Here is a 19120-nt window from a genome sequence, read left to right on the forward strand (position 1 = left end):
TGTTCCAATAGGGAACGGTCTCCAATCTTCACCTGCAGCTAGCAAGGCTATAAGAGGGGTTGAGCGAAGCGGTAACATAACCAATCAATGGTTTGCTAGGACATGGTGGGTTAGAGGTTTGACATGGCAATTTGGGAGGCTTGAAAGCAACTGGTAGGCATCGTAGCATTGGCATAGCAAAAGAGCGAGCATCTAGCAAAGCAAAGATAGTAGTGATCTCGAGGGTATGATCATCTTGCCTGCAAAGTTGTCAGAGTTGACTGGATCCTCGAAAGCAAACTCAACAGGCTCCTCGTTGGCGAACTCGTCTCCCGGCTCTACCCAAACAAGACAAACAAGCAAACGGAACACAATCAACCACGTGCAAAGCTCAAACAATATGATGCAAAGATGATATGCTATGCGGGATGCGATGCGGGATGCATATGCAAGATTTGACAAGGGATGCATGGACCTGGCCTCAACTTGGACATCCAAGTGTGCCACTGGAAAGATGAGATGAAATTTCTTGAAAACGATATAAAGAACGCCGGAATCGGAGTTACGGTTTGGAAATGGCAAGCAATTCAAATATGGCCACGTTCTGCTTACAGCAAGTAGCCATATAAATGCAATGAGATGAACATGCTACAGCACCCAAACATGGCATAAAAATACATGGTAGGGATGCATTCATGATGCTTAACAAAAGTCTAGCACTGAGCTACGGCCAATTCATCCATTAAAGGTTCAAACAAGCATGACAAAAATGCATATGGTAAACAGATCTCAGACTTAGTGAAATTAACACTTGTCTGGAATTTCAGATCAGATAGCACTCTTGGGAGCAACAAAACTATATGCTACAGGACCTGAACATGGCAATGTAAAGCATGGCATGGAGCTACTCAAAGAGCTTAACGAAAGTCCCATAGTGACCTTGAGCCAAAAGGGATCAGAAAATACATTTGCAAGCATGTGAACATGGCAAAAACATGAACAGATCACAGACTTAGTGAAAACTGGAGCATGCTGAAACAGATATCAAGTAGGCATGTCTACGAGCTCGATGCACTCACTAAAGAGCAAGTCATGACAATCTAAGCATACACCCATCAAGAATACACAAAATTCCAGCTAGACATGGCAAGAACAATAACATAGCATGCACGGATCAACTACAACATCATCGGCAAAATCGCTAACAAGTAGACAATCTGCCCAGATTCACGAAATAACAAAAGTAGAGCTCGATTGACTCAAGCTAGGGTGCTCCATAATTGCAAACAAAGACATGGATGGATAGAGCACTACAAGATTAACAAAACATCCTTACTGATCATCCTCAAAAGAGGCACGGATCACTAGGAAACAACATGAACATATGGCCATATGAGATAAACAGCTCAAGGACTTAGTGTAAATGCGTCCCTGAAATCAGCATCATCAAGTACCTCACTTTGCAAGCTCGTGCTAGTCACCACACTCATCACAAAAATACATGGGTTGCACCTCTGGAAAGATGGAAAAACCCTTAACAAAACATATGTAGAGCTCATCGGCATATCATGCACACAATAATCATGGCAAAAATGACAAATAACTAAATGGAGTAGCAGATCTGACAATTAACTCAAGTAGAACTCTTCTAACAGCATTTCGGGCATCAAGATGAACTCAAATGAAAATGATGCAACGGAATGAAATGATGTACTCTCTGAGATGAACATTTTGATATGCTATATGCCCAAAACGGAGTTATGGATGAGGAGTTACGATGCGATGAACAGGAGCATATGAGCTAGGGTTTCGGGCAAAAAGTCAACCCATGAGATTTTAGATCTCAGATCTGGCACGCTCTACGAGGTTCGTCGGCCGGAGCTTCGAGGTTGCCGGAGGGTCGCCGGACTTGCCGTTCCGAGGAGGAGGAGGGAGAGGGAGCCAGATCCGGGCACGAGGGCGGCGGAGGAGGTGACGGCGGTCGTCGGGCGCGGCCCCGACGCGGCTTGGTGGCGGCCGACGGCGGGGAAGAGGCGGAGGTCGGCGATGGCGCGCGACGGCGCCGTGGCGGCGGCGGCTGGCGACCGGGCGTCGTGGAGGAAGAGGACGGCGGCGGCTCGGGCTCCCGAGCGGCGGAGGAGCTTCGGGCCCGCGGGGGCCCTACGCGGGCCGAGCGGGCCGGCATGCGGGTGGAGGCGCGGCGAAGGATCGGACGTGTCCGGCGCCGTCCGGACGTGTCTGGCGGCGGCGGATCTGAGATTTTTAGGGTTTCGGGGGAGGAGACCCGGGATTTGGAAAGGGGGGTCTTTATATAGACATAGAGGGAGCTAGGAGAGTCCAAATGAGGTGCGGTTTTCGGCCACGCGATCGTGATCGAACGCTCTAGATGATGGAGAAGGTTTTGGTGGGTTTTGGGCCAACTTGGAGGGGTGTTGGGCTGCAACACACACGAGGCCTTTTCGGTCCCTCGGTTAACCGTTGGAGTATCAAACGAAGTCCAAATGGTACGAAACTTGACAGGCGGTCTACCGGTAGTAAACCAAGACCGCTTGGCAAGTCTCGGTCCAATCCGGAAATGTTTAATCCCCACACACAAAAGAAAGGTAGAAATGGCCACCGGAGGAGAACGAAGCGCCGGAATGCAAAACGGACAACGGGGAAAATGCTCGAATGCATGAGATGAACATGTATGCAAATGCAATGCACATGATGACATGATATGAGATGCATGACAACGATAACAACACACGGAGACAAAGACCCGAACCCAAGAAAATAAAATAATTTAAGGCCAGAAGCGGCAAGAGTTGGAGTACAAATTGGGAAAGTCATATCCGGGGTGTTACAAATGGGTACTTAGTATGTCTTGACTTGTGCATAGATCGCCCCGGCAACGGCGCCAGAAATCTTTCTTGCTACCTCTTGAGCACTGCGTTGGTTTTCCCTTGAAGAGGAAAGAGTGATGGAGCAAAGTAGCGTAAGTATTTCCCTAATTTTTTGAGAACCAAGGTATCAATCCAGTAGGAGACTACACGCAAGTCCCTCGTACCTGCACAAACAAATAAGAACCTCGTAACCAACGCGATAAAGGGGTTGTCAATCCCTTCACTGTCACTTATGAGAGTGAGATCTGATAGAGATAATAAGATAAATATTTTTGGTATTTTTATGATATAGATTGAAAGAAAAGATTGCAAAATAAAATAGATTGGAAACTTATATGATGGAAGGTAGACCCTGGGGTAATAGGTTTCACTAGTGGCTTCTCTCAAGATAGCATAAGTATTACGGTGGGTAAACAAATTATTGTCGAGCAATTGATAGAAAAGTGCATAATTATGAGAATATCTAGGCATGATCTTGTATATAGGTATCACGTCTGCGACAAGTAGACCGAAACGATTCTGCGTCTACTACTATTACTCCACACATCATCCGCTATCCAGCATGCATCTAGAGTATTATGTTCATTAGAACAGAGTAACACATTAGGCAAGATGACATGATGTAGAGGGATAACTCAAGCAATATGATATAAACCCCATCTTTTTATCCTCGACAGGAACAATACAATACGTGCCTTGATGCCCCTACTGTCATTGGGAAAGGACACCACAAGATTGAACCCAAAGCTAAGAACTTCTCCCATTGCAAGAAAGATCAATCTAGTAGGCCAAACCAAACTGATAATTCGAAGAGACTTGAAAAGATAACCAATCATACATAAAAGATTTCAGAGAAGAATCAAATATTGTTCATAGATAATCTTGATCATAAACCCACAATTCATCGGATCTTGACAAACATACCGCAAAAAGAATTACATCGAATAGATCTCCAAGAAGATCGAGGAGACCTTTTTATTGAGATCCAGAGAGAAGAAGCCATCTAGCTAATAACTATGGACCCGAAGGTCTGTGGTAAACTACTCACACATCATCGGAGAGGCTATGGTGTTGATGTAGAAGCCCTCCGTGATCGATTCCCCCTCAGGCAAAGCTCCAGAAAAGGCCCCAAGATGGGATCTCTTGGGTATAGATGGTTGCGGTGGTGGAAATAGGGTTTTGTGGTGTTCCTTAATGTTTTCGGGGTATATGGATGTATATAGGAGGAAGAAGTAGGTCGGTGGAGCTGTGAGGGGCCCACGAGGGTGGGGGCGCACCTAGGGTGGCAGCGCGCCTCCCTTCCTCGTGGCCTCCTCGCTTCTTTCTTGATGTCTAGTCCAAGTCCCCTAGATCACGTTTGTTCCAAAAATAACTCTCCTGAAGGTTTCATTCCGTTTGGATTCTGTTTGATATTCCTTTTCTGCGAAACAATGAAATAGGCAAAAAAACAATTTGCACTGGGCCTTGGATTAGTAGGTTAGTCCCAAAAATAATATAAAAGTGTATAATAAAGTCCATTAAACATCCAAAACAGATAATATAATAGCATGGAACACTCAAAAATTATAGATACGTTGGAGACGTAGCAAAGACACCATCGACCCTCTCCTCCAACGGGGCCGGAGCAGCCACATACAGCCCCCAGCTCAGAGCTAGCTATGGAACCTGTAGTTGGTTTTGGAGTATTGACGACAAACCTAGTTGAGGGACTAATGTGTTTGTGAGAATTGCAGGATAACACAGGTAGAAGTCCCTCATTGATTCGGTTTTACTACCAGAGATGACCCCTAAAATTATATGAAGACATTGAAGTCAAAGGTGGTATATGAAGATATTCACATTGAAGACTATGACAAAAGAAGACACGATATGAAGCCTATGGAGCTTGAAGACTTAGATCTTTCGTAGTTCTTTTTCTCTTGTGTTGAGTCATAGGAACCACCGTACTGTTAAGTGGGGTCCAGGAGAACCAGTCAGAATGACTGAAGTGATGCCTAAACCAAAAACCTATGTCTTCGAGTGAAGACAATGAGAGCGAATCTTGTCCAGAGCCGGACAAGTCAGCTTTGCTTGTAGCCCAACTAAAGTTGTCGCGTGAGTTTGAAATCTGACCGTTGGAACATGTGTCAGTTCCTTAGTGACCCAGGGTCATTTCGGACAAATCAGGTCGGGTTGCCAAGTGGCTATAAATAGCCCACCCCCTACAACCATAAGTGGTTGGCTGCTCAGATTTCAGTGCACGGCTTTTGTCGTTTGGGAGCAACCCACCTCGAAGCCTTTGAGAGAAAATTCCTAGCGAGGAGAAAGCCCTAACCACCCAGAGCTAGAGTAAATTGGGCATCACTTAAGTCTTCTTGTCTGTGTGATCTGAAGACTTATTACACTTGACGACTGTGCATCCTCCAGATGGTTAGGCGCCGCGTTCTGAGCATCCAAGAGACATTGTGGATTGCCAGTGAACGAAGTCTGTGAAGGTTTGGGAGTCTACCTTGAAGACTTACCTGAGTGATTGGGCGAGGACTATGTGACCTTAGCTCAAGGAGAATATGGTGAGGACTTGGTGTCCTGAGCTGCATGTTCAGGACTGGGTGTCCGGGACTGTGTGTCCTAAGGTTTAAATACCTAGCCGCTCCAACCAGACGTACAGTTGTCACAACAACTGGAACTGGTCCAACACATCATTGTCTTCAACGAGTCACTGGTTTCATCTTCACTTCCTTTTACTTACTGTTACTCATTGTGAAGCCATTGCATGCTTGCTATATCTTTTGTCTTCACAACATAACTGTATGATTTGTTTGGCTTCATAACTTCTTCCTACCTGATCCTTATTACACTGCAGCTACTTGTCATTGTGCTTTCACTCTATTGAATACTTGACCATGGCTTGCCGAGTGTAATCTAACTTCCGCTGCATAGTGATAGGCATATCTCTGCTATTTGTCTTCATAACTTCCACGTTTTGAAGACTTTCATAATAATCGCCTATTCACCCCCCTCTAGTCGATATAACGCACTTTCAATTGGTATCAGAGCAAGGTGCTCCCTTGTTCTATGTGATTCGGTTTAACCACCTGGAGTTTTAGCTATGTCAACTGCAGGGATAATTAAAGTCTCCGTTGCGTGCCCCGTCTTCGATGGAACTGAATATCCCTACTGGAAGAATTAGATGCGTATGCATCTTGAAGCCATTGACGTCGACCTATGGTATGTCGTCGAGAACGGCATTCCCAAGGCTGGAGAAGGTGTCACTGCTGCTGATGTCAAGAAATTCGTTCAACTGGACTCTACTGCCAAGAACATCATCTGTGGTCATCTGACCAAAGGACAGTATGGCCGTGTGAGTGCTTTGAAGACATCCAAGCTGGTCTGGGACTGGCTCTCCAAGGTCAATGAAGGCATCTCAACCCAGAGAGATCAGAGAATCAGTGTCCTTCGCAACCTCTTCAACCGCTTCAAGCGAAATGACAATGAGAATGTCCAGCACACATTTGATCGACTCACTGACATCATAAATGAGCTTCAAGCCCTCGGCGCTACTAAGATCACCAAACATGAAGTCATCAAGACGCTGCTAAGATCACTTGATAGTTCATTTGACATCCTAGCCCTGATGATTCAAGAACGTCCTGATTTCAAGACACTCGATCCATCTGACATACTTGAGAGGCTCAACATACATGAGTTTCAGCTTTCTGAGAAAAGAGATATCTACGGTCCAAACTATGGACGAACTCGTGCCTTGAAGGCAAAAGCTGTTTCCTCATCTGAAGAAGAATCTGACAGCAGTTCTGATGATCCTGAAGACATTGGAAGGGAACTTGCAATGCTAGTGAAGAAGTTCCAAAAATTCACCAAGAAGAAAGGCTTCAGAAAGTCTTCACGATCAAGCTCAAGGAATGATGAAGCTTCTGCTCATGACTACAAGAAGAAAACATGCCACAAGTGCAAGAAAACTGGACACTTCATCTCTGAGTGTCCACAGTGGGACAATGAGAACAGAAAGAAGAAGAAGAGCAAGGAATATGACTCTGACGAAAAGAAGAAGAAGAAATACACAAAGTCTTCTTCCAAGTCTTCCTCAAAGTCTTCATCACACAAGAAGAGCTCATTTGGCAAGGCACGTGCGTTTGTTGGCAAGGAAATGGATTCAGAGGAGGAGTCCGCTTCTAAGGAGGCAGAGGCGGAGTCTGAGGAGGAGTCTGATTCTGGCATTGCAAGTCTGGCTACAGCATACGTCGCCAAGTCCACCTTCAACACTGAAGACAATGACTTCATCACCGACACCGATGCAAATGACAAGGACTACTCCACTCCTACCTACTGCTTCATGGCACGCGGTGCCAAGCTAAACAAACGCACTACTCACTATCAAACATCTAGTGACGATGACTCTGATTGTGATTCAAAACCCTGTTACAAAACACTTGCTAAAATTGCAACTGAACAACAGAAAGCCATGGAACATATTCAAAAACTGTTAGACAGAAGCGATGATCTGTTGGGTGCTGAAATGACTCGATCTGAATCCTTAATTGAAGACATAAAAAATCTTCATGTTAAGTATCAGGAACTTGAAGATCGTCATGATACTCTCTCAACAACTCATGAAAAGCTTTCCTATGATTATCTTCAAAGGAAGCAAGAACTTGAGAAATTGAGGGCGGCTCATGAAGATCTTCAAAAGGAAAATGAGTCACTTCGCATCGAACAGATCAGTTCCGCTCAGGAAGGATTTGAACCACCATGTCTTAAATGCATTGAGCGTGATAATGCTACTTCTGTTGCTGAATGTTCCACTGCTATTGCTGTTGCAATATCTTCAACTGTTGATGTGGTAACTAACCCCTCTGCTGAGGATACCACTGCTATTGCTAATGAGAATGCTAGGTTGAAGACATTGCTTGAAATAGGGATGTACAAAAGTCTTAAAGGACATCAGACATTATGTGATGTCCTCAAGAAGCAGATTCTGAACCGAAACCCTAGGAAAGAGGGTGTTGGGTTCGTAAGGAAAATAAATGCAGATGGCTCTTACTGGAAACCTGAGCAGTACCCCAAAACCAAGTGGGTTGTTGCAAAGGAACCTTCAGCAGATCCATCCAGTTTATCTGGATTCACTTGTGCTAACCCCATTATCATTGATGAATCCTTTGATGCAAACTACATACTGTTTGAGAATCAGAATGGTGAAGTGTTTGCCAGGTACATTGGTACTAACTGCAGGAATGGACCGCCTATGAAGAAGATCTGGGTTCCGAAAAAGTGTCTGGAAAATCTTCCTGTGAATGTCTTCATGACACCTCACTTGAAGAAGACAAACCTTAGACCAAAGGCTTCATATGGTCCAAAGGCTTCATACAAAAAGAGGACTCACCTGAGTCACACTAACGCAAATGTTTTGCAAGGAAACCATACTCAGGCATATGAATATGAGAGCGGTTCATCAAACCGTCATGTTCATATGACCAAAAATTATTCTGCTTATTCTTATGAGTACTATTGTCCACTTGCAAGACTGTTTGCTAAGGCTTCAAAGCCAAAATTCTCAGATGCTGCACTTAGACTTATTGCTTCTAAGCCACCCTTGAAGATGTGGGTGGTTAATAAGGCTTAACTCTCTTTTGCAGGGAAAGGTCTCCAGCAAAAAAACCAAAATCTTCTGACGCTATTGCTCGGGACCTTAAAAAACTTGTAGGGCGCAAGATAAAATGCCCGAATGGCATCATTATGTACTTCGTTCCTGAATCGCATGCTACTCTCCCTATTAGTCCTAGTCTGGATCTAAGTTTTCATAACCCACTGGTTCGTCAAATGCTTTTGCTTCACAATTCTCTTCGTGAAGCCTATCCCCCTAACTGCACTGTAGGGTACGACACCAGCGTCTTCAAAGTCTTCAGAATGGATTATTGACAGTGGGTGTACAAATCACATGACGGGCAAAAGAAGTCTTCTTATGGACTCAACCTTACATCCATCCGACAAGAGCCACATCACATTTGCTGACACTGGTAAAAGTAAGGTATTGGGTCTAGGTAGAGTTGCAATCTCAAGGGATCAACACATGGATAAAGTCATGCTTGTTGAATCCCTTGGCTTCAAATTAATGTCTGTCTCAATGCTTTACAATTTGAACATGATTGTAATGTTTGGAAAATATCGTTGCCTTGTACTAATGGAATCTGACAAGTCTCTAGTGTTTGAAGGGTATCGAAAAGATGATTTGTACGTGGTAGATTTCTCAGCAGGGCCACAACTTGCAGTATGTCTTCTAGCAAAGGCTTCAGAATGCTGGCTTTAGCATCGGAGGCTTGGGCATGCTGGCATGAGGAACCTCCACACCCTTGCAAAGAAGAAGCATGTCATAGGCATCGAGGGCGTCAAGTTCAAGAAAGATCACTTATGTAGTGCCTGTGAAGCAGGGAAGATGACGAGGGCAAAACATCCCTCGAAGACAATCATGACCACTACTCGACCCTTCAAACTGCTTCACATGGATCTTTTTGGTCCCACTCACTACTCAACTTTTACTACTACTGCTTGCCTCTATGGCTTCGTCATTGTTGATGATTACTCTAGATATACTTGGGTGCACATAATCCTTTACAAGACTGAAGTGCAGGATGTCTTCAGACGCTTCGCCAATCGTGCTATGAACAATTTTGGCGCCAAGATAAAGCACATCAGAAGTGACAATGGCACTGAATTCAAGAACACTGCCTTGATACATATCTTGATACCTTGGGCATCACACATGAATTCTCAGCTCCGTACACGCCACAGTAGAATGGCGTCGTCGAACGCAAGAACAGAACACTCATTGAGATGGCCAGAACGATGCTAGATGAATACAAGACTCCAAGAAAATTCTGGACTGAAGCCATTGACACTGCATGCCATACAATCAATCGTGTTTATCTTCACAAGCTTCTGAACAAAACATCTTATGAGCTCCTTACTGGCAAAAAGCCAAATGTCAGTTACTTCAGAGTATTTGGCACAAGGTGCTGGATCAAGGACCCACACCACACCTCAAAGTTTGCACCAAAAGCACATGAGGGTTTTATGCTTGGATATGGAAAGGATTCGCACTCCTACAGAGTCTTCAATCTCTTTCATTACAAAGTGGTTGAAACAGTGGATGTGCGGTTCGATGAGACAAATGGTTCACAAAGAGAGCAACTGCCAAATGTGCTAGATGAAGTTCCATCCAGTGAATCAATCAAGCTCATGGGAACTGGATAAATTATAGCTTCTGAAGCTCATCCTGAAGAAGAACTTATCATTTCAGCACCTGATCAACATGAAGACAATGCTCAGCCTGAAGACATTCCTTCCAACAACGACAATGAACAGCAAGAGCAAAGTCTTCGCCCTGTACATCCTCGTGTTGCCAATGAAGTGCAGATTGACAGAATAATTGACAACATCAATGCACCTGGTCCACTCACTCGTTCAAGGGCAACTCAGCTAGCAAATTTCTGTGGGCACTTCGCATTCGTCTCAATATCAGAACCCAAGAAAGTTGAAGAAGCCTTCTTGGAACCTGAATGGATTCAAGCTATGCAAGAAGAGCTTCAACAGTTTGAGCTAAATAATGTATGGGAACTGGTTAAGCGTCCTGATCCACAGAAGCACAACATAATAGGCACCAAATGGATATACCGCAACAAGCAAGATGAGCATGGTCAAGTTGTCAGAAACAAAGCTCGTCTCATTGCTCAAGGATATACTCAAGTGGAAGGCATTGACTTCGATGAAACATTTGCTCCTGTGGCTAGGCTTGAAGCCATACGCATACTGCTGGCCTATGCAAATCATCATAACATACTTCTATATCAAATGGATGTGAAGAGTGCCTTTCTCAATGGCAATATTGAAGAGGAAGTGTATGTTGCACAACCGCCTGGCTTTGAAAATCCAAAACATCCTGACATGGTATACAAGCTCAACAAGGCACTGTATGGCCTCAAACAAGCCACTAGGGCCTGGTATGACACACTCAAATATTTCCTGAAGAGCAAAGACTTCATACCTGGTTCCCTAGATCCCACTCTTTTCACGAAGACATATGATGGTGAACTGTTTGTGTGCCAAATATATGTGGATGACATTATCTTCGGCTGCACCAATCAGAAGTACAGTGAAGAGTTTGGATATATGATGCAAGAGCAATATCAGATGTCCATGATGGGGGAGCTGAAGTTCTTCCTTCGTCTTCAAATACGACAACAACACAATGGCATGTTCATATCTCAAGAGAAGTATCTCAAAGATTGCCTGAAGAAGTTCGCTATGCAAGAGTGCAAAGGGTTCACAACACCAATGCCAGCCAAACATCATCTGGGTCCTGACGACAATGGTAAAGAGTTCGATCAAAAGGTATACCACTCCATGATTGGTTCTTTACTTTATCTATGTGCATCTAGGCCAGATATTATGCTTAGTGTTTGCATGTGTGCTCGATTTCAAGCGGCACCAAAGGAATCGCATCACTTAGCTGTGAAGCGAATTCTTCGATATTCGGCTCACACCCCAACTCTAGGATTATGGTATCCAAAGGGCTCAGAGTTTGATTTGGTTGGATTTTTGGATGCTGATTATGCTGGTGACAAAGTTGATCAGAAGTCTACATCAGGCACATGTCACTTTCTGGGACGATCACTTGTATGTTGGTCTTCAAAGAAGCAGAACTGTGTATCTCTCTCCACTGCTGAATCTGAATACATTGCTGCTGGATCTTGCTGCGCTCAGCTTCTGTGGATGAAGCAAACACTCAAGGACTATGGCATTCATCTGAAGCAAGTGCCACTTTACTGCGACAATGAAAGCGCCATCAAGATTGCCAACAACCCAGTTCAGCACTCGAAGACAAAGCACATTGAAATTCGTCATCACTTTCTCAGAGATCATGTTGTGAAGGAAGACATTGATATCATACACGTCAACACTGAAGAGCAATTGGCAGATATCTTCACCAAGCCCTTGGATGAGAAGAGGTTTTGCAAGTTACGGTGTGAGCTAAATATCCTAGAATCCTCAAATGTCCTGTGATCAGGCACACATCCTAACCCTTATGCATATTGATGACTTAGATGTGCAACACACGAAGTGAAGTATATCTTCAATCAATGAAGACATACATTCTAAGTGTGAATACATTAATGTGGAATTTGACTTCGGAGTGCCACGATAATTGTGCGCCGTGTCTGGGTCTAATACTTCCTATACGGTGGGTAACGCCACCACCAAACGTTCTATTTTGAAGTGTTTCACTCATGGCGTTACCTTGCAATGTCTTCACATTTGGTTTGGCTTCGAACTCAACATATTTTCATGATTATCTTCACTATGTTGATTATATATATATATATATATATATATATATATATATATATATATATATATATATATGCTACTGTTCTGTCCTCTACAACATTCACTTATAGCTATGTCTTCGTGTTGAATCTTTTGAACTAAGTGAATGTGATCGGACCCTAACCTCTCTATGCTCTCTATCTCAAAATTCTATCTCTCCAAGTCATATGCATTCTATTGAAACTATCGAATGTCTTCTCTGCGTCCTTGTCAGCAAAAGACACAGAGACAACATTTAAGTTTGTTTTCAATGCTCATTTATCCACATGAAATCCGGAGAAGTAGGAACGACCACCCGACAATCCAGGCGTGCGTAGGACGTGGAACTGCCCCCAAAATACCGCATGATGGCCACGTATTACTCAAATGCGAATCGCCAGGGGCACCTGTGTAATAGCACAGTGATGCCCACGTGCCTATAAATACACACTTACAGCGGTAACTATCTCTTCTTCTACCCTCGCATGAACCCTAGCGCCACCGCTAGCTCTCGACGACGCCGGCGACGAAGCGCTTCGCTGCCGCAACCTCTCCGACGCCGTCTTCATGCCGACCGCGGACATCGTCCTCTCCACCGTTGCCGTAGGTCTCCTCCGTCGCCAAGTTAGGGCATGGACGAGTGAACTGCTCGGCCTCATCTCCCACTCCGTCTAGCAGTTCTCAGTGTGGTAAATAAAACTCCCTTTTTACAGCACCATTGATCCTATTGATCTGTCACATTCTACCACAAGTAGTTTCTGTTCACACAAGCTAGATCTCTCTCAAACTGCATCTCATAACATGCCTAGTATATTCACTTGTGCTTCACAAAGTAGTTAGATTCCTCACTTGTACTGATCTGTGGATTCGTACAAATCTGGAACCAACTTCTTATCTATGAGTGAATGTCTTCGCACGATGAGGTCAATGTCTTCTAAACTGATTTATCTTCAAAATATTCTGAGAATGCATATGACCTCTTCCCCTTCCCTCGCACCTTAATGCTGTCACAGGTACATGTCCGTGGGAGAATCCTTTGGTTCTCATAGTCTGCATTCATTTGCAGAATTCTTACAGCATCACATAAATTCTCCTGAAGCCAGTTCCTATTGGTCCAGCAAGAAAAAGCCTTTGAAGCCTTTGAACGTCTTGAAGCCTTTCAAGTTAAAGTTTATGGCTTCAGAAACAGCAGCAAGGAAGGGGGGCAGACAGCGACGTGGAGGAACATCCAAAGATCTGCCTGATGAACTGGCAGAAATGTATAAAACAGATCCTGAAGAGAATTATGGTCAGCGCAAGACCCGAATCCAATGGATTCGATGCTATTGGGCAGAACAATGGTTCAAATACCGCTTCACAACCCAAGAGTATGTTGAGAACAGTGCCATCAAAAGACCATGGGGAGACATCTCATTCAAGAACCTTGTACCCAGGTCCAGAGATGAAGCTATTGCCCAAAGCTTCTATCCATGCATGGTTCGTGGGCCACAGCCTGATGATGCACATCCGTCGTCACTACTCTGGTGTCGTGACGACAATCTGTTCAAGCGCAACTTCCAGTTTGCCCAACAATCAGCGAAGCAGAACAAGAAGAAGTTGGGGTTAGACTTCAACCCTGGTCCCTCTGCACCAAGGGCAGATGGCACACGCGATGCAGAACCCAATATCATCGGTCCGTATGCCAACCTTGAGGGCCTCATCACCCGCATCTTAGTCCAAGGGACTGCCGTGAATGACCCTCCAGCTGACTCTGAGTCTGATGAAGCTCCTGCTGTACCGAAGCCAAAGCAGTGGAAGAAGCCAAAAGCTTCAAAGCCGGCCCCTTCACCAAAAATCTCAAGGGCGAAGCCATTGGCAACTACACCTCCTGAAGACAGTGTGTAGTCTGAAGACATATCCCGCGTCTCCAAGCCCCAGAAGGCCAAGATGCCTCAGCCACACACCAGCAAAGAGCTCACAGCTGCTGCCATTCTGCGCAGCGAAGCCATTGATCTGTCAAGTGATGAAGATCTTGGAGATGACGCTCTCGAGTAGCTCATCAAGAGCAAAGAAGAAGCTGAAATCTTCAAAAATTTGCCTCTCTTTGATGTCGCCATCATCCACAACTTCATCGACGAATGGTTTGCCACACCAAACATCAGCTTTGAAGATCTGCACTGCCCATTGGCCTCAGCGTCGCCTTCCAAGGCGCTATTGCTTCAGAACATGCAATTGCCCAGCGCATTGTTGAACTGAAGCAGAAAATTGATCATGAAAAGGCTCAGTTCAAGAAGCATATGGCCAAGCTCAGCGTGCAAGAAGTGAAGAGCTTCAAGATCATGTTGCATGAACTAAAGGAAAACTTTCTGAAGAAGCATGCAGAAGCTAAAGGGTCGCGGGACCGAATGAAGACTCTGGCAGACAGATGTGTGCAGGCCTACAATGAGGCTGAGAAGCGCAAGGCACTTGGGCATCCTGGCATCGACCCCAAGATGGCCGCAAAGAAAAAGAAGAAGACTATTCCAGCTAAACAAGAGGCACCAAGGCAGGAAGCAGTTCCGCTTGTCTTCCCAACTGCAACGACTAGCTCGAAGCCAAAGAGCCGGTCAACAGCTTCAGAGCTCAAGAAGACAAGAACTGCTGAGGCTGAAGCCAGGAAGAGGAAAAGCTCTGAAGCCTCTCTACTGCCCCCAGCAAGAAAAAGAGAAAGACCAAGAAATCTCGGGCTGCTCCCACAGAGCCCTTGATAGTTGAACCTATTTCTATGGTTCACCCTGACGCAGAACGTCAACTGACGGTGCATGAGCCTGCTTCCACAGAGGCTCCTGTTCCTGAAGACATTCCAGCAGCTGATCCCATCGCTGCTGAAGACATTGGTCATCATGACAATGTAGAAGATGATGCAGCCCTTCCTCAATTAGAACACAGCGAACTCATCAGCATTGGTCGTCCACTGACGCCAATTGCACAGGATGCTTCATGGGCGGATCGCCCTCAAGAGGAAGAAGACAATGAGGCCCAGCCCACTCCAACCCCACAGGCGTCGTCTGCATTCCGTAGGATTCGCAAAGGTCCAAGGCCTCAAGTCTATGCTGAAGACATTCCGGCTGCATCAGCCGCAGAAGAAGCACCACAAGAGCCCACTCCTATGCTCCACCAAGAAGCAGTTCTCCAGGAGAACGTACTTGTGACCGACCCTCCAGCTAGTCAAGCGGAGGCTGAAAATATTGAGGCTGCCACAACCAACACTGAAGCCAATGTGGAGCCCTCCCCACCAAAAGCTTCAGAAGACAGTGAAGCTACTGATCCAGACACTTCTGTTCTTGAGTCTGCTGCAGGTCCTCAATTTGATTACCATGTTGAGCACAGGCCTCATGTCCAGAAGCCAGTCCCAAGGCTGCCGAGGTTCCCAGGTCCTGCATCAGCACCTGGCTCCTTTAACATCAATAGCTTCAAGGCAGATAATACGTTCTTCAACAGCTCCAAGAACCCCTATTCAAGGGAAAGGATTTCATCAGATAGGTTCTGGAGCTATCCTCAGCGCAGCTACTATTCATGCATCCTATACAACCAAGGTCGCATCTTCCCGCACAAGCGCCTTGATGTTGAAGCCATTGCTGGTCTGCCCTGTTTAGAGGAAGCGTTGGATTGCTTCAAGCAAGTGGGTCTGCTGTAGTTTGTAACTGATGAAGAGCACTGGAATGAAGAGCTTCTGCTGCAATTCTATGCCACCCTCCACATCAAAGGATACAACAGAGATCCGAAGACTTGGGCCCTGGAGTGGATGACCGGCAATGTCCATCACAAAGCCAATGCATTTGATATCATTGAGCTCACCGGCCTGTCCATTCCTAGCAAATTCTTCGAGGAAGGCTGTCCACTACACACTGAAGCTCTTGAGAGCATATTCCAGAGGCCTGAACCGAATATGAGTCAGGTGCTCTCCATGATGAAGCCAATGCCCCACGATGCTCCTTATCCAACAGAGTTCTTTGTTGAAGACTTTGAGTACCTGCCCAGAACCATCTATCACATTATCCGGCGGACTCTCTGGCCTATCAAAGGGCACTCTCCAAATGCCAAGCTTCAGGGTGCAATGAAGACTTTGGTCTTCTATATACTTCATGGCAAATGCTTCAATGCCCAGGACTTCTTCATACGCCAACTTGCTGCATCAGGCATTGATCTATTTGGTTTGAAGTCCTACGCCCCTTGGGTCATGCGGCTGATCAAGCTACACTCCGCCAACTTGCTGCATCAGGCTCAGATTTACTCGGTTTGATCAGCCGCATGACCCAAGGGGCGTAGAACTTCAAACCAAATAGATCAATGCCTGATGCAGCAAGTTGGCGTATGAAGAAGTCCTGGGCACTGAAGCATTTGCCATGAAGTATATAGAAGACCAAAGTCTTCATTGCACCCTGAAGCTTGGCATTTGGAGAGTGCCCTTTGATAGGCCAGAGAGTTCGCCTGATGATGTGATAGATGGTTCTTGGCAGGTACTCAAGGTCTTCAACGAAGAACTCTGTGGGATAAGCAGCATCTTGGGGCAATGGCTTCATCATGCTGAGCATCTGACTCATATCAGGTTCTGGCCGTTGAAAGATGCTCTCAATAGCTTCAGCATGCAGCTGACAGTCTTGCTCGAAGAGATCGCCAGGAGTGGGCAAGCCAGTGAGCTCAATGATGTCAAATGCATTGGCTTCATGATGAACGTTGCCAGTCATCCACTCCAGGACCCAAGTCTTCGGATCTCTGTTGTACCCTCTAATGTGAAGTGTGGCATAGAATTGAAGCATCAGCTCTTCATTCCAATGCTCTTCGTCAGTAATGAACTGCAGCAGTCCAACTTCCTTGAAGCAATCTAAAGCTTCTTCCAGACAGGGCAGACCAGCTATAGCTTCAACGTTAAGGCACTTGTGTGGGAAGATGCGACCTTGGTTGTAAAGAATGCAAGAGTAATAGCTTCGCTGAGGATAGCTCCAGAACCGATCAGATGATATCCTTTCCCTAGAGTAGGGGTTCCTGGAGCTATTGAAGAACGTGTTGTCTGCCCTGAAGCCATTGATGTTGAAGGAGCCAGGTGCTGATGCAGGACCTGGAAACCTTGGCAGTCTTGGGATTGGCTTCTGGACCTGAGGCCTGTGCTCAACATGATAGTTGAATTGGGGACCGGCAGCAGACTCAGGAATAGAAGTGGCGGGATCAGTGGCTTCGCTGTCTTCTGAAGCTTTTGCTGGGGAGGGCTCCACATTAGCTTCATTGATGGTTGTGGCAGCCTCACGATTTTCATCCTCCACTTGACTAGCTGGAGGGTCGGTCACAAGCACATTCTCCTGGAGAACTGCTTCTTGGTGGGACAGGGGAGTGGGATCTTGTGGGACTCCTTCTTCTGCGGCTGATGCAGCCGGAATGTCTTCAGCAGAGACTTGAGGCCTTGGACCTTTGCGAAGCCTGTGGAACGTGGACGACGCCTGTGGAGTTGGAGTGGGCTGGGCCTCATAGTCTTCTTCCTCTTGTGGGCGATCCGCCCATGAAGCATCCTGTGCAATTGGCGTCAGTGGACGACCAATGCTGATGAGTTTGTTGTTTTCATGATGAGGAAGGACTGCACCATCTTCTACATTGTCATGTTGACCAATGTCTTCAGCAGCGATGGGATCAGCTGCTGGAATGTCTTCAGCTTCATAAGCCTCTGTGGAAGCAGGCTCATGAATTGTTAGTTGTCGTTCAGATTCAGGATAGACCATAGAAATGGGTTCAACTATCAAGGGCTATGTGGAAGCAGCCCGAGCTTTCTTGGTCTTCCTCTTCTTCTTGGAGGGGCAGTAGGAGAGGCTTCAGAGTGTTTCTCTTTCTGGCTTCAGCCTCAGTAGTCCTTGTCTTCTTGAGGTCTGAAGCTGTTGACCGGCTTTTTGGCTTCGAGCCAGTCAGTCTAGTTGGGAAGACAATCGGAACTGCTTCTTGCCTTGGTGCATCAGGTTCAGCCGTAGCAGGCTTCTTCTTCTTCTTTGCGGCCATCCTGGGGTCGATGCCAGGACGCCCAAGTGCCTTGCGCTTCTCAGCCTCATTATAGGCTTGCACACATCTGTCAGCCAGAGTCTTCATGCGCTCACGCGAACCCTGAGCTTCTGCACGCTTCTTCACAAAGGCTTCCTTGAGCTCGTGCATCATTGTCTTGAAGTTCTTCACTTCTTGCACGCTGAGCTTGGCCATATGCTTCTGGAACTGAGCCTTTTCATAGTCAATCTTCTGCTTCAGTTCAACAATGCACTGGGTAATAGCAAGTTCTGAAGCAATGGCGCATTGGAAGGCGACACTGAGGCCAATGGGTAGCTGCAGATCTTCAAAGCTGATGTTTGGCGTGTCAAACCACTCGTCAATGAAGTTTTGGATGATGGTGACATCAAAGAGAGGCAGATCATTGAAGATTTCTGCTTCTTCTTTGCTCTTGATGAGTTGCTCAAGAGCGTCATCTGCAAGATCTTCATCACTTGACAGATCAATGTCGTCATTGCGCGGAATGGCAGCAGCTGTTAGCTCTTGGCCAGTGTGAGACAGAGGCATCTTGGCCTTCTGGGGCTTGGAGACGCATGATAAGTCTTCAGACTGCACATTGTCTTCAGGAGGTGCAGTTGCCAATGGCTTCGCCCTTGAGGTTTTTGGTGAAGGGGCCGGCTTTGAAGCTTTTGGCTTCTTCAACTGCTTTGGCTTCGGCACTGCAGGCGCGTCAGCAGACTTAGTGTCAGCTGCAGGCTCATTCACTGCAGTCCCTTGAACCAAGATATAGGTGATGAGGCCTTCAAGGTTGGCGAAAGGACCGATGACATTGGGTTCTGCATGTCGTGTGCCATCTGCCCTTGGAGATGAGGGACCAGGGTTGAAGATTCTTGAATAGGATGTCTCCCCACGGTCTCTTG

The sequence above is a fragment of the Triticum dicoccoides genome, chromosome 7A, assembly GCF_002162155.2.
Source record: "Triticum dicoccoides isolate Atlit2015 ecotype Zavitan chromosome 7A, WEW_v2.0, whole genome shotgun sequence".
NCBI lineage: Eukaryota > Viridiplantae > Streptophyta > Magnoliopsida > Poales > Poaceae > Triticum > Triticum dicoccoides.